The sequence below is a fragment of the Bombina bombina genome, chromosome 1, assembly GCF_027579735.1.
Source record: "Bombina bombina isolate aBomBom1 chromosome 1, aBomBom1.pri, whole genome shotgun sequence".
Classification (NCBI taxonomy): domain Eukaryota; kingdom Metazoa; phylum Chordata; class Amphibia; order Anura; family Bombinatoridae; genus Bombina; species Bombina bombina.
In genome coordinates, this window is record NC_069499.1 from 1049965806 (window position 1) to 1049982553 (window position 16748).

The following is a 16748-nucleotide window of genomic DNA, read 5'->3' on the forward strand; positions in this document are numbered from 1 at the left end:
ATCTACCTATCCACCCCTGAACTCTCTCCGTCTGTCCTTTCCCACATCAGCGGCTGGTTATCTGGCATTTCTTCCTGGATGGCCTCTCACCACCTAAAAATCAACATGTCCAAGACTGAGCTTCTTCTAATCCCCCCAATTAATTCTACTCCAGTTTCTAACTTTACTATCACGGTCGGTGACACCAAATATCTCCCCATCACCCCAAGTTCACTGCCTTGGAGTTACACTCGACTCCAATCTGTCCTTCATACCCCACATCCAATCGCTCTCTTCATCCTGTCGCAACCTCCTACGTAATATCTCCAAAATTCGTCCTTTTCTGAGTGCTGAAACTACTAAACAGCTAATCCATTCCCTAGTAATTTCCCGGCTTGACTACTGTAACAACCTACTAACTGGCCTTCCTCTCTCCCGCCTCTCCCCCCTTCAATCCATCCTAAATGCCTCTGCTAAGCTAATCCACCTCTCCCGATGCTCTGTATCTGCCGCACCCCTCTGTGAGTCCCTTCACTGGCTCCCCATTCACAGCAGAAATTAATTCAAAATTCTCACTTTGACCTACAAAGCCCTTACCAATGCAGTCCCCCCATACCTGTCCTCACTCATCAACAAATATGCTCCAGGCCGTCCCCTAAGGTCCAACAATGATCTACTCCTTGCCTCTTCAACCATCACCTCCTCTCATGCTAGACTACAGGACTTCTCTCGTGCGGCACCAACCCTCTGGAACGCACTTCCTTGTGCTGTCAGACTTTCCCCCAACCTCTCCTCCTTTAAACGCTCCCTAAAGACCTTCTTGTTCAGGGAAGCCTATAACCAAATCAGTAACTAATGAATTCCACTTGCCTTATAGTTGCCCTCATCTAACTTCACACTAACATCATTCCCACCTTTGCAGTCCCCACCTCCTGTTTCTCACCCTCCTACCCATTTAGATTGTAAGTTCCCACGGGAACAGGGCTCCCATTTCCTCCTGTATTTGTTTGTTAAATTTTGTCTGGTGTCTCATATTGTACTGTCCTTTTATCTTTGTTACCTATGAACAGCGCTGCGGAATCTGTGGGCGCTTCATAAATAAAGAATAATAATAATAATGGGATGTCTCCCCTGAGGCTGTGCATATGACTTTTTAGTTCATGGGACCTTTATTTTATTAGTATTGTCATAAAAAAGGAGTTACTGCACAGATATCTTTAAATTGTACATTTGAGCTCATTTTTGCTACCTTTGTTTTGTAATCAGCAGTTTAACAAATACTAAGATCTAAAAATAGCCTGCTTTTAGTTTATTGCGCATTTTAATTTATGCCAATCACGTGACTCCTCCCTTCTCTTCCAGCTGAGTTCCTGAGCAGAGAGGCGCCATTTTAAACAGCTCGTTGGTGTCGAATTGTTTATTGATCAATGGTACAGCTGTTTTTTTATCAACTTGGGATTGAAGGGTTAGGTAGGGCACCTCAGTCGATCTGAGGTGTAGATGCAGCTTGTCAATTTGTACATAAGATTCGTTCTGAGCGTGTATCGCTCTGAGAGGTTACATTTTATTTCTTAAAGTAACAGTGTCATTTTTATTTAACAAGGGTTTGCTCCTAGTCATGCCTTTATTTTTGGGATTCTTAGTGGCCCAAATTGTTTTACTATGGACATGGAACAGGGGTCTGCTCCTATGGATAAATGTTTATTGTGTCTTGAGGCCCAAATTGTTTTACCTATGCAATTTTGTTCCTCATGTTTAGAAAAGACTTTAAAATGTAAAGATAAACGTTTGGTTTCTGAGCCTCATGTCTCTCAGGATAATGCTGTTCAGGCAATGCCACAGCTTTCTCCTCAAATGTCCCAAGCCTCAGTAGCTACACATATAGTGCCCTGCAATTCCTCTCAGCCTCCTGGAGGAGTTTATTTGAAATCAGATTTTGCCACATAGATATCTTCAGCGGTATCTGTAACTTTATCTGCTTTCCCCATGTTAGGGAAGCACAAGAGGAAATTTAAGAATCTTTCTGAGTGTAAGGTGTCTGTTCCGTCTGCTGCTACACAGGTTGCTCTTCCTCATAAATCTGATGAGGAGGATACCTCGGTATCCTCTGAGGGTGAAATTTCAGATTTGGACAATATAATTCCTTTGTCTGACTCTGAAGAGGTAAACTTCAGATTTAAGCTTGAACACCTCCGTGTACTATTAAAGGAGGTACTGGCTACTGACTACGACTCTGATTTTTCTGTTGCTATCAATCCTAAAAAATCTAGTAAGCTTAACAAATACTATGATTTCCTCTGTGGAAGTGTTTCCTGTTCCAGACCGTGTGATGGATGCGGACTCCATTAGACATTCATGGCACACGGTGCCTAAAGTAGAAGGGGCTATTTCTACTCTGGCTAAGAGAAATACGATCCCTATTGAGGCTAGCTGTTCCTTTAAGGATCCCTTTAAGGATCCCATGGACAAGAAGCTGGAGGCTTATTTGAAGAACATGTATGTTCATCAGGGTCTTCAATGGCAACCTGCAGTTTGCATTGCCACAGTAGCAAGTGCAGCATCTTATTGGTGTGATGCCTTGTCTGAATTCATTTTAGAAAAAGACTCCCTTAGAGGAGATCCAAGATAGGATTAAGACTCTCAAATTAACCAATTCCTTTATATCTGATGCTAACATGCAAATCATTAGACTGGGAGCCAAGGTGTCTCGCTTCACTGTTCTAGCCCGTATGGCTCTGTGGCTTAAATCTTGGTCAACTGATGTTACCTCCAAGTCTAAGCTTCTGGCGCTTCCTTACAAGGGTAAGACCTTGTTTGGTCCTGGTCTGGCAGAAATAATTTCTGATATTATGGGTGGAAAAGGATCTTTTCTACCACAAGACAAGAAGAAAAGATCTAAAGGACGTCACAGTAATTTTTGTTCCTTTTGTAACTTCAAAAGTCTTCCTCTCCCTCTTCCAAACAGGAGCAGTCCAAATCTTCTCGGAGACAATATCAGTCTTGGAACAAGGGGAAACAATTAAAGAAACCCTTAGCTGAGTCTAAGTCATCATGAAGGGTCTGCCCCCGGTCCGGGGTCAGATCAAGAGGGGAGCAGACCCTTTTTTGTCAAGCATGGATACGGGATGTCCCAGATCCTTGTGTTGTGGACATAGTGTCTCAGGGTTACAAAATAGAATTCAAATCTGGTGCTCCAAAGGGCAGATTTCTCCTCTCAAGGTTATCTTTGGATCAGGTAAAAAGAGAGGCATTCTTATAATGCGTTCAGGATCTCTCTTCATTGGGAGTGATTGTTCCAGTTCCAGTAAGAGAACAGGGTCTATTTTTTTAATAATTTTATTTATAACCAACAAAGGGTACAATAATATACAATGTTTCATAAACACACCTCGCAGGGTGTGATAAGAAGTTAGGGGTAGATGAAGCAATAAGTTGTATCAATATACAATAACAGGCATATTAGAATATATTGTTCACTGTTGCAATGAGGGCGCCAAAATGTTTCCATGGACTGAAGAGAAGTCCAGCATATAGGCATATGTACCACAATGTTGGGGTTTTATTATTATGAATACTAACTTAAATAAACTACAATCAAACATTTATTACAAAACATAAAAAGAAGAAAGAAAAAAAAATCACGAAAGGTAAATAAGTAGTAGCCAATCTTATAGAATAATGACTCTAGTATTGTGTTCGTAGGGTGTAGGTTAGCCAAGTAAGGTGCTGAGGGTTTTTCCTGGCACAGCGTATCCATAAAGTATAATATATGAACTGTGTTACCATAGTGGGGTCACATAGTACTAATATTTAATTACAGTTGCATTCGTATGACTACCTTTGTAAATACAGAAATATGATGTTTAGATGTTCCAATCTTTCAGTGGGAATATGAAAGGAGGGTTTGTTTCATAGGGAGCCCTTTAAGAATTAACAGGTTACTGGATACTGAGTGTACACTTCTGGGAGCCTTCAATTAACGTCACAGTGTTAGGCAAACTGAATACGACGGCAGTACTTTAAAAGTGGTTTATAAGCTCGGGCGTATAGGAAAGACCAGAGGCGTTTAAAATAGTCCCCTGCTAATACAAAGTGTGTGCTATATATCTACCAGGGACCAACAGGTTAATGAGTGCTAGGTGTATATTTCTGGGAGCTGTTAATTATCTTTGCATGGTTAAGCAATTTAAATATGAGGACAGCACTGTAATAGTCAATATTAAAAGAGGCACCTCTCAACATTTGCTATACTTTCATTCCAGATAGGGGGCTTCAGGTCTTTTAGGGTGTTGTACTCTAAGTAAGCTTCTAGTATATGTGTATAAGGAGAATGCTAGTCTAGATGTATTGAAAGTAGTTCCTCACTAGTACTATGAGTCTACCCAGGACTAAGTCAACATAATTTAAATAAACATTGAAGCATTGGTCTAGCTCAGAATGCAGCTGTGGAAATGCAGTAAGATACATGCAGAGTCGAAGCGAACAAATGTTAGAGTATTGTAGTACATAGACAGCAAATATGTTCAGAATTAAGTGGTTTCTTGACAAGGATAGAAAACCAATGCATCTCAAGTTAATAGCAATTATGCCACAAATAAACCAATTAAACCACATATACAGCAATAATACAGAAACATGAGGATTAGATATTCCAGATTTTCAGTGATAGTATGTAAAAAGGTTTATTTCAAAGGGAGCCCATCAAGGATTGACAGGTTAATGGATATTGATTGTGTATTTCTGGAGGCTTTCATTTAGCTTTACATGATTAGGCAATTGAAATAAGAGGGGAGTGCTGTAAAAGTGGTCTGTGAGCTGAGGCATATAAGAAAGTTATTTGTAAAGTAAGGCATCTCTCAACACCTGCTATAGGTCAATCCAGATGGGGGGCCTAGGGTCTTTTAAGATGCTGTACCCTAAGTAAACTTCCAGCACATGTATAGGGGAGATGTTAGTCCCCACTATTACCATGCATATATTATGGATTTACCTAGGAATGTACTAGAAAAAGTTATTAACTGGCACTACACTATGTAAAAGTACGGAAAAGAATCTGTTACCAGATTCCGGTGCTGCCCCTTTAAAATGATACAACAAGGGAGAGACAGAAAAAGACAGGGGCTTATATAGCACTCATCCTTACTAACACTAAATTAGAAAAAGGTTATAAAATCCACTTTTATTATTAAAGTTAAAATGGGGTGAACTCCCCTAAGGTAATCTCGAACCCACTACCAATTAGACAAACAAAACACAGGGCAAGCCGACAGTCACTTCTCTGTTTCCTGGCAGATAACAGGAAACATCGGCATCAGGTGGCTGAAGTGACTGAACGGTATGCTGGTAAAGAAGTTTAAAACAAATGCGTTTCGACTAATAAATAGCCTTTCTCAATGTTGTTTAAGCCGAGGCTCAAGCGTGTATGGTCTTATATTTCTGTTTGTGGTTTTCCTCCAGCCAATCCCAGTGTGCCCAGAGAGGGACGCCTACATGTCATCCAATCACTGTGTGAGAAAAGTGACGCCCACCGTTAGGCCTGCTTTGTATGGCTGAGCAGTTTTCCTTCAAACGTAACCTGCATGCTAATTGGATGTGTTAACGGGCTACACTTATCCCATTACGTGGTATAGATTCTGCAATATTATCGCAGTCCAAGGGTGATATTGGTCACAAAATAAGAATTAACCGAACATATGTCCCTACAATACAAATATATAGTAATTATGTATTGCTAATCAATCCGGTATAATCAATATAAATATGACACCCTGTTGTGATCGTCTCAAAGCAAAACTATGCCATTTCCAAATAGTTACACGATCATATACTACAGGGCATAGTAAGGCTAAAATAAGACCTGAATGTGTTAGCCCTGTGTGCATTTAACGTTATATATGATATTGAAGTTAATAATGTATATGTAGTTGCTATATTAGATTGTGATGCCGTTTTACTTATACTGAGACAAGGATCTAGCAGGAAATAATATTGTGCCATTGATATGCATTTGTGATCCAAAAAGGATCTGATGTTTAACTTATAATCTATGTCCCACTCTCTAAAAGAATACAATTTAGTAAAACATCCTAGAAGGGGTACGTCTCCACATTGATACAATTTTACTTAAGTAAAACTCATTAGATCTTATTTACTAGACCTTGTCTTTATTATTCTCAAGTGTCACCAAAATCGATTCTTAAGTATCGATAAGCATTTCGGATTGACCATAGAGTTACGTATCAATCTTGCACCATGATTTACATGAAAGTTGGTTATTAAAACAGTAGTGTTATATACAAAAACTAAGGTCATTAAATCTAATGTGAAATAGTATATGTGGAATTTCCCATCTGAGAGGATATTAATACAGTATGATTCATATTAAATTGTATTACATATTCAAATTGGAACTATAGATATATATGAGTGCAAACAATAAGTCCCATGGTTATTAATCTTGGTTATATATTGTAACTGGCACTTTAAATATAAAGTGCAATTGAAGATATGCATTAAAGGGACATTTACACAAACTACAATGGGCTGGGTTACCACAATTAAAGGGGGATATTTAACTCGCTATACACATCCAGTTAGATATACACCCAGTAATTATTAAACTCATTCATACTATTAGTTATGACAGTATTCAGATTGAAAACCCATTTGGTTTCCATCTGTAATAATTTGTCCTCTGTACTCCCCCTCTTATCCCTGGCTTTAATCTTTCCAAGCCCCAACATTTCAAAGCATTGGTCTTCCCTTTATGGGATCGTAGAAAGTGTCTAGCAACACTTGTAATTTGTTTCTGTTTATCTACATCCCTTTGGGCTGTCCTTACATTACTGAGATGTTCTGTTATACGTGTTCCCATACTTCTTGTAGTCATGCCAACGTAATATAAATTGCAACTACAAGAGATACATTAGATGACATTAGTGCTCTGACAGTTGATATGTTGCTTAATGTTCCACGTATTGCCAAATCTGTCAACGATTGATTGTTTTTTTAACCATATGCTGGCATACTGAGCAATGCCCACACGCGATAGAGCCTTCATAAATGGGGGATTTTTTAGCATTTCTATCATAGTGGCTTTTTATAAGCGTATCACTAATATTGCTAGCTCGCCTGTATGTCACTAAAGGCCTATCTGGTAGCAATGGTTTCAATAGTTCGTCTCTGGTAAGGACGTGCCCTTGTTCTTGTAGTTGCAATTTATATTACATTGGCATGACTACAAGAAGTATGGGAACACGTATAACAGAACATCTCAGTAATGTAAGGACAGCCCAAAGGGATGTAGATAAACAGAAACAAATGTCAAGTGTTGCTAGACACTTTCTACGATCCCATAAAGGGAAGACCAATGCTTTGAAATGTTGGGGCTTGGAAAGATTAAAGCCAGGGATAAGAGGGGGGAGTACAGAGGACAAATTATTACAGATGGAAACCAAATGGGTTTTCAATCTGAATACTGTCATACCTAATAGTATGAATGAGTATAATAATTACTGGGTGTATATCTAACTGGATGTGTATAGCGAGTTAAATATCCCCCTTTAATTGTGGTAACCCAGCCCATTGTAGTTTGTGTAAATGTCCCTTTAATGCATATCTTCAATTGCACTTTATATTTAAAGTGCCAGTTACGATATATAACCAAGATTAATAACCACGGGACTTATTGTTTGCACTCATATATATCTATAGTTCCAATTTGAATATATAATACAATTTAATATGAATCATACTGTATTAATTGTTGGTGTATGTATCAAAAAGACACTGGAAGCTTTTAAAGAAAACTGCATTAGGCTTTACTTGTACAGATGCATCAGCAATATATGGAACATACCAAAGGACTTGTAAAACAATAGTCTGCACACACAGAGGAGGAAAAACACAATAGAGATTAAAGAACAACTTCCTTCCTGTATAAAAGAATGAACAAGATCACAGATATAAACAATCAGCAATCTAAACTGAACAGCGCCATCTACAGCATTAATGTTGTTCATACATATGGTATAGTACATGCTGTTGTATTTCCCAACACCCCTTCTCAACGGCATGTACATAATTACACTACATTCAGTTTCTTTTGAAGAAAACAATGCCGTTCCTTTGGCAACGGCTTTGTGAATGCGTCTGCAGTCACCTCTTCTGATGGGCAGTATTGAATGTCAATAATACCTTGTTCTTGCATGTCCCTGAGTAAATTATATTTTACATCAATGTGCTTGGTTCGAGGATTCACTCTTTCTGATTGTGTCAACTTTATACACCCTTGGTTGTCTTCAAGAATTGGTATGGTACTTTAGACACATCCAGTCCCATGTCTTGAAAAAGTTGACAAATCCAAATTGCTTCTTGACATGCATGTTCTGCTGCTATATATTCTGCTTCCGTTGAAGAGAGTGCAACAGTCGCTTGTTTTCAACTGGACCAACTTATTGTTCCTTCTCCATACTGGAAGATGTAACCACTTGTAGATTTGCGGTCAGTGGTATCTCCGGCCCAATCAGCATCAACATATCCAATTAGTTTTGGGTTTGATGTTGCTGGCAGTCGCAGCTTCATCCGAATTGTTCCTTTTAGGTACTGTATCACCCTCTTTACTGCATTCCAGTCGCGTTGACATGGTGTCGCAACTTTTCTACAGAGTATACCTATTGCTGCGGCAATGTCTGGTCTTGTCACAGTGGCAATGTATAGCAATTTTCCAATTGCCCTGCGGTAATTGTCATTATTGGGTAACAAGTTTTCTATTCCGTTGTTTTTCAGGTAATCTGGTTCCATAGGTGTTTTCACCTCTTTTGCATCTTGCATGTGAAATTGCTCTAATATTTCTGTAATTTTCTGACTTTGGTTAAGAAGATCCTTCCATCCTCTTCCCTTTCTGTTTGGATTCCTAAATAATAAGTGATGTTCCCTAGTTCTTTAATCTCAAAGTTCTGTTTTAATATATGAACTATTTGGTCACAGTCCCCTTCTTGTTCAAAACAAGTTATGATGTCATCAACATAAATTAGGATGTATATCCATTTGTTTTCTTGATGCCTTGAATATAGACATGGATCTGCTTTGCTTCTTGAGAATCCTTGTTTCATGAGTACTTCATTCACTTTTTCATTCCACATTCTCGCAGCTTGCTTTAGTCCATAGATGCTCTTTTGAAGTTTGCATACAAGGTTCTGTTCCCTCTCAAATCCAGGTGGCTGTTCCATGTAGAGATCCTCCTTGATGTCTCCATATAGGAAAGCAGTTTTGACGTCCAGGTGCCTCACTTGCATTCCCTTTCCGGCTGCAATGCTAAGGAGCGCTCTGATGGTGGAGTGTTTTACAACTGGAGCAAAAGTTTCATCATAATCTTCTCCAAATTTCTGTGAGTATCCCTTTGCAACTAATCTTGCCTTGTATCTGTGGATATTTCCGTCTGCATCGTATTTTACTTTAAAAGTCCATTTGCTTCCTGTAGCTTTGCGACCGGGGAGGGGGAGCTTAGTGAGTGTCCAGGTTTTATTTTCCTGAAGTGATTTTATTTCTTCTTCGGCTGCTTTTCTCCATTGGTTGGCTTCCCTTTTTGGCAATTTTTCTATATCTTCCCAGGATGTTGGTTCGAGTGTTTCATGTGTCTTAGCGATGTATGACAGCTTGCGGGGTGGTATACCTTTTGTCACTCGAGTCTATTTTCTGATTTCTGGTTGTTCAGTGGGTTCTATTGGTTTGTGAGTAGCTGTTTTTTCTATTGTGAGCTCCACTTCTTGCTCTGTCTCCTGTATAGCTTCACTTTGGTCAGCATCTCTTGCTGATTTAGTGGAGGGGTTCTCTTTATGGCTTTCGAGGGACATTTTTTCTGATGTTTGACTTTCATCAAAATAAACACTGCGGCTTATTGTGATCTTGTTGGTCTTTGGATGAAGAATTCTATAGCCTTTACTTTGTTCACTGTAGCCCATAAGAATGCCTTCTATGGCTGTGTTCTCTAATTTGGAGCGTTTCTCACTTGGAACATAGGCATATGCTTTACATCCAAACACTCTAATATGCCCCATACTAGGTTTTGATCCATTCCACATTTCATATGGGGTGCTCTCAATAGTTTTTGATGGTAGCCCGTTCTGTAAGTATGTTGCAGTCATTATTGCTTCACCCCAGTACTGGTTAGGTAAATTGGCATCTGAAAGCATGCATCTTGCCATTTCTATGAGGGTGCGATTTTTCCTTTCTGCAACACCATTTTGCTCAGGAGTGTATGGTACAGTTGTTTGGTGTATAATGCCTTGTTTCTTCATGTATGACTCCACTTCCTTACTCATATATTCCCCTCCGTTTTCGGTACGTGATGTTCCTGGTTTCCGTTGAAATTTATTGCTGAATGTAGCTATAAATTATTGAAGTTTCACTGATGTCTCAGTTTTGTGCTTCATCAGATATGTTGTTGTTTACCTGGAATAATCGTCAATGAAAGTCAGTAAATATCTGTTCCTGCTGGGTGTGGGGGTTTTCATTGGTCCACACACATCACTGTGCATGAGTTCCATGGGGTGAGTGGTTTTTCTTTGACTGGCTTGTGGAAGAGGGGTACGTGTGGCCATTGCTTTGATACAACATGTGCACTTCATGAGCATGTCACAAGGCAAAATTATCATGTCTTCTGATAAACCTTCCTTTGCAAGTTCCTTTATGGCCTCTGGGTTTCGATGCCCTAATCGCCTGTGCCACAGGTGGATACATTTGTTGTGTGGATTATGAATGGCTGTTTTGGCTTGCTTCCTTTCAGTGATAAGTTTGTACAGGTGTTCGTTCAATCTTCCTTTTGCTAGGATTTGTTTCCTGTTTCGAATTGTGCATTCATTGCCTTGGAACTGAACTGTGAGTCCATTGTTAGCAAGAGTTTTCACTGATAGGAGGCTTCCTACTAAACTTGGGACGTACAGAACATTCTTTACTAGAATGCTTTGCTTACCTCCTGATGGTATGATGCAAGTCAGGAACCCTTGACCATTACCTTCAGCTGTAATACTTTTCCCATTTGCTAGGAAGACTTTATCTTTAGTATTGAAATCAATTTCTGTGAAGAATGTCTCATCACTTGTCATGTGACTAGTTGCCCCTGAGTCAATGCACCATCCGTGTGGTGTACTATTTTGAGTCACTTTAAAACTGCCGCTCCATGATGCAGCTGCAGTTTGCTTTGTGGCTGCCTTAGCTCTTTCTCTTGTAGGTGGTTCTAACCTTCGCTGTTCAGCTTTCCAGATTGAGCAGTTCTTTTTCAGGTGACCGACCTTTTTGCAGCGAAAACACACTCTGGTTTCTCTGTTTCGTTTTGTGCCTTCTTGCGCCTTCAGAGCTACCTCTGATCTCTCATTTTCTTCACTATGCATGTTTTCCTTTCTTCTATTATATTCATCAATTAGTTTTCCCTTAGCATATTCTAGTGTTAGTTCTTGTTCAGGTCTGGTTTCTAGAGCATTGATAAGGGCACTATATGACTCTGAAACACTGCATAGTAACAATGCTACTATATGATTGTCTTTAATTTCTTCTCCAATTGCACATAGCTGTTCCACAATCTCTAGCATAGCATTCACATGTTCACACATTTCCTGGCCTTTTTCCAGCCTCATCTTATATAGTTTGCGCAGCAAATATACTGTAGTTTACTATTTAAGTTTGAATGCTCATGCAGTTTTTGTAGTGCAGTCCACATACCTTTAGCTGTGTTTTTTTTTCTTATGTGAATGAGTTGATCATCCTCCACTAACAGGCTTATAACTGCTTTTGCTTGCCTGTTTTTCTTGTCCCATTCCCCTGGATTATCAGTGGGTCTGTTTGTATCCAGCACCTCCCATAAATCATCTTTGGATAACAGCATTTCAAGCTTAAACTTCCACAGCTGGTAGTTGGTATGGTTTAGCTTCGCTATTGCATATTTCACATCTGAACCACTTGCCATCTTTCAGTAATTTGGATGGAGCTCTTGTTTCCTCACACAGTATTTGCTTGGATCATAGATGCAACACTTACTGACTTGTAGTTTTTTTTTCCAGTGTCTGGGCCCATAACCTGTTGGTGTATGTATCAAAAAGACACTGGAAGCTTTTAAAGAAAACTGCATTAGGCTTTACTTGTACAGATGCATCAGCAATATATGGAACATACCAAAGGACTTGTAAAACAATAGTCTGCACACACAGAGGAGGAAAAACACAATAGAAATTAAAGAACTTCCTTCCTGTATAAAAGAATGAACAAGATCACAGATATAAAGAATCTAAACTGATCAGCACCATCTACAGCATTAATGTTGTTCATACATATGGTATAGTACATGCTGTTGTATTTCCCAACATTAATATCCTCTCAGATGGGAAATTCCACATATACTATTTCACATTAGATTTAATGACCTTAGTTTTTGTATATAACACTACTGTTTTAATAACCAACTTTCATGTAAATCATGGTGCAAGATTGATACGTAACTCTATGGTCAATCCGAAATGCTTATCGATACTTAAGAATCGATTTTGGTGACACTTGAGAATAATAAAGACAAGGTCTAGTAAATAAGATCTAATGAGTTTTACTTAAGTAAAATTGTATCTATGTGGAGACGTACCCCTTCTAGGATGTTTTACTAAATTGTATTCTTTTAGAGAGCGGGACATAGATTATAAGTTAAACATCAGATCCTTTTTGGATCACAAATGCATATCAATGGCACAATATTATTTCCTGCTAGATCCTTGTCTCAGTATAAGTAAAACGCCATCACAATCTAATATAGCAACTACATATACATTATTAACGTCAATATCATATATAATGTTAAATGCACACAGGGCTAACACATTCAGGTCTTATTTTAGCCTTACTATGCCCTGTAGTATATGATTGTGTAACTATTTGGAAATGGCATAGTTTTGCTTTGAGACGATTGCAACAGGGTGTCATATTTATATTGATTATACATAATTACTATATATTTGTATTGTAGTGACATATGTTTGGTTAATTCTTATTTTGTGACCAATATTACCCTTGGACTGCGATAATATTGCAGCATCGATACCACGTAATGGGATAAGTGTAGCCCGTTAACACATCCAACTAGCGTGCAGGTTACGTTTAAAGGAAAACTCTTCAGCCATACAAAGCAGGCCTAACGGTGGGCGTCACTTTTCTCACACATTGGATGACATGTAGGCATCCCTCTCTGGGCACACTGGGATTGGCTGGAGGAAAACCACAAACAGATATATAAGACCATACACGCTTGAGCCTCAGCTTAAATAACTTTACATTGTGTAGTACAACATTGAGAAAGGCTATTTATTAGCCGAAACGCATTTGTTTTAAACTACTTTACCAGCATACCATTCAGTCACTTCAGCCACCTGATGCCGATGTTTCCTGTTATCGGCCAGGAAACAGAGAAGTGACTGTCGGCTTGCCCTGTGTTTTGTTTGTCTAATTGGTAGTGGGTTCGAGATTATCTTAGGGGAGTTCACCCCATTTTAACTTTAATAATAAAAGTGGATTTTATAACCCTTTTCTAATTTAGTGTTATTAAGGATGAGTGCTATATAAGCCCCTGTCTTTTTCTGTCTCTCCCTTGTTGGATTTACCTAGGACTAAGTTTGATGGGAGTTTACATAATTTATTTTGAAATATTTTTATTTAGGTATTTGTACGTACATACATAAAACAAAAAAACAAACAATAATCAGATGAATCCAACATTACTTGTACATAAATCTCTCTTATGAAATAACTAAATTAAAGTCACAGTTGTACCTGCTATTTCTATCTCTCTATGGTATGATCCGCCTTTCCGCATTTCCTGCTATCTCCCCCCTCCTGGAGGCCTCATATTAGTGAATATAGGGTTCCCATTGCAACAGGAATGATTCCTTATTATTTAGGGTTTCGGCGGCTGCACTCGCTTTCTCAAAGTGATAAGTTATTTTTTGTTTTACCCTTTCAAAACTGGGAGGGGTACTCTTCCATAATTGGGCAATACACAACCTAACTATAGTACAGATCCACATAATTAGTTTATTATTATGTTTGGTGAATCCCCCAATCGGGAAGTGTAGTAAAGCCTGTTCCATAGTTAAAGTCACCCTCTTCTGAAATATCTCGCTAATGAGGTTGGAGGTATGGTCCCAAATTTGCTTAGTGTATCTGCAACCCCACCACATGTGTGAGTAGGTCTCTGTTTCTCCGCACCCTCTATAACATAATTTGGTAAGTGGATCATTTCCCCCTCCCGGTCTAGCCGGGTAAAGGTACCATCGAAAGGCCACCTTAATAAAGTTTTCCTTGAGTGTTGCATTTTGCGAAAAAGATAACCCACCTACAAGGTTTTCTGTCCACTTTTCGACAGACCACGTTTTCCCCGTATCTTGTTCCCATTTTAACATGAGATGAGATTTATCAGCTCTCGGTGGTTGGTTGAAGATTTTGTATAGGACTGAGATACTCCCCCTTATATAGTGAGTTGATAAACTAAGTGTTTCTAGTGTAGTGCAGGGTGGAACTCTTTCATTACCCATTATCTGTTGAACCCTAGATTTTAATTGTAAGTAATGATACCAGATGTGTTTATCTTCAAAGTCTAGGGCTTGGTATTGATCGTAAGTCATCAGTGATCCTTCTTTATATACATCTGCTATCCTATATAGCCCCTTATTGATCCATTTTTGCTGTATAGTTGTGTCAATGAGAGAAGTTTGAGTTATCAAAGGGGTAATTTTCGATTTCTTATTGAGTAGGGGAAATCTTAAATTAAGCTTTTTCCAAATGTGTAAAGTATGTTGTATAGTGATATAGTCATATTTTTTGTGTGGCGTGGTGTTATCAGGGGTCCATAATAAATTAGATACTGGAAAGATGTTTAAAACCTTAGATTCTATTTGAACCCATTGTGAAATGTTATTGATTTGGAACCACTTTAAGGTTTGTGCCATTCGGGCCAAGTAGTAGTATGGTACTAGGTTTGGTAAGCCCACCCCGCCCCCCTTCCTATCGGTGCACATGATTTTTTTATTAATCCTCGCCCTTTTGCCCTGCCATATAAAGTTAAGAATGTCTTTTTGGAGTTTGTGCAGTTCCGTGATTGGTAGCGTTATTGGCAGAGATCCGAATAAATAAAGTAGCTTAGGGAGTAAGGACATCTTTATGGATATGATTCTCCCATATAAGGATAGTTTCAGTTTCATCCACTTCGCCAAAAGCTCTTTGGCATGTGTGAACATTGGTAAATAGTTCAAGTGATAAAGGGAATGTATGTTGCTGGATAAATTAATTCCTAGATATTTGATGGATTTTTTTGGCCAACTAAATGAAAAGTTTAATTCCATTAATTTTTTGGTGTGCTGTGGCAATTTAATACCGAATGCTTCGCATTTACTCTCGTTTATTTTATATCCTGAGATACGTCCAAAACGTTGTATTAGGTCATAAACTGGGGGTAGAGAGAGAAGTGGTCTGGTTAGTGTTAGTATTACGTCGTCATCGAATAAAGAGATTTTATGGTCAGGCTGTCCTACTTTAATACCTGAAATGTCATTATTGTTTAGAATTTTAACTGCTAAGGGTTCTATGCTTAACGCAAATAATAGTGGGGAGAGAGGGCATCCCTGACATGTTCCATTGTTAATGTGTATTGTATGAGATTGGTACCCGGAGAGTTTAACATGAGCAGAAGGATAGGAGTACAATGATTTAATTGCATCCGCAAAAGAACCGTTAATTCCCACCCTACCAAGCACCGCAAACATAAAGTCCCAATCAATCCTATCGAACGCCTTCTCTGCGTCCAGAGACAGGAACAGAGAAGGCGTTCCCCTTACTGTGGCTACGTTGATTAAGTCTATTATTTTTCTCGTGTTGTCTGGGGCTTCCCTTTGCATAATGAACCCAACTTGGTCGGGGTGGATTAGTTTGACGAGGAGGGGGTTGAGGAGATTTGCTAGAATTTTGGTGAATAGTTTAATATCTTGACTAATTAATGAGATAGGCCTATAATTTTGACAATGCTTTTTATTTTTCCCTGGTTTTGGTATGACTGTGATTCTCGCCATTAGCATTTCCTTGGGTATGTCCTTACCCTGTAGCATCGAATTAAATACCTGGGCTAGTTGTGGTACTAATAAGGGTTGCAGCGTTTTATAGAAAAGTCCAGAGTAACCGTCAGGGCCCGGGGCTTTTGAGCCTTTAAGGTTCTTAATACTTAATTTTATTTCCTCGTGGGTTATGGGTCTATTTAGAGAGTCACATTCTTCTGCTGTAATGGTTGGCAAGGAACTGTCTTCTAGGAAATCTAGTAATTCTGCAGTCTTGTCTTTGCCTTTATTGCTAGTCTTTAAGTTATATAATCTATTGTAGTAGTCTGCGAAAATATTCGCTATATCTTGAGGGTCATTAGTGATTCTGTTTTCTGACGTTTGCAACTGAGGAATTGTAGTGGTTCTAGTGATTTCCTTCAGTTTGTTAGCAAGCATTTTATCCGGTTTGTTTCCATAGATGTAGTATTGGGTGTCAATTACTCTTATTGATCTAAGTGCCTCTTTGTTTAGGAGTTTATCTAACTCCTCATTTATTGATTTTAATTGTTTGGATATAGCGCATGTAGGGCGTATGCTGAATTGTGATCTCAATTTATTAGCTTCTACTATTAACTTTGTTTTTGTAGCTTGCATGAATGTGCGTTGCTTGGCGGATTCTGCAATCAGAAGCCCTCTAGTATATGTTTT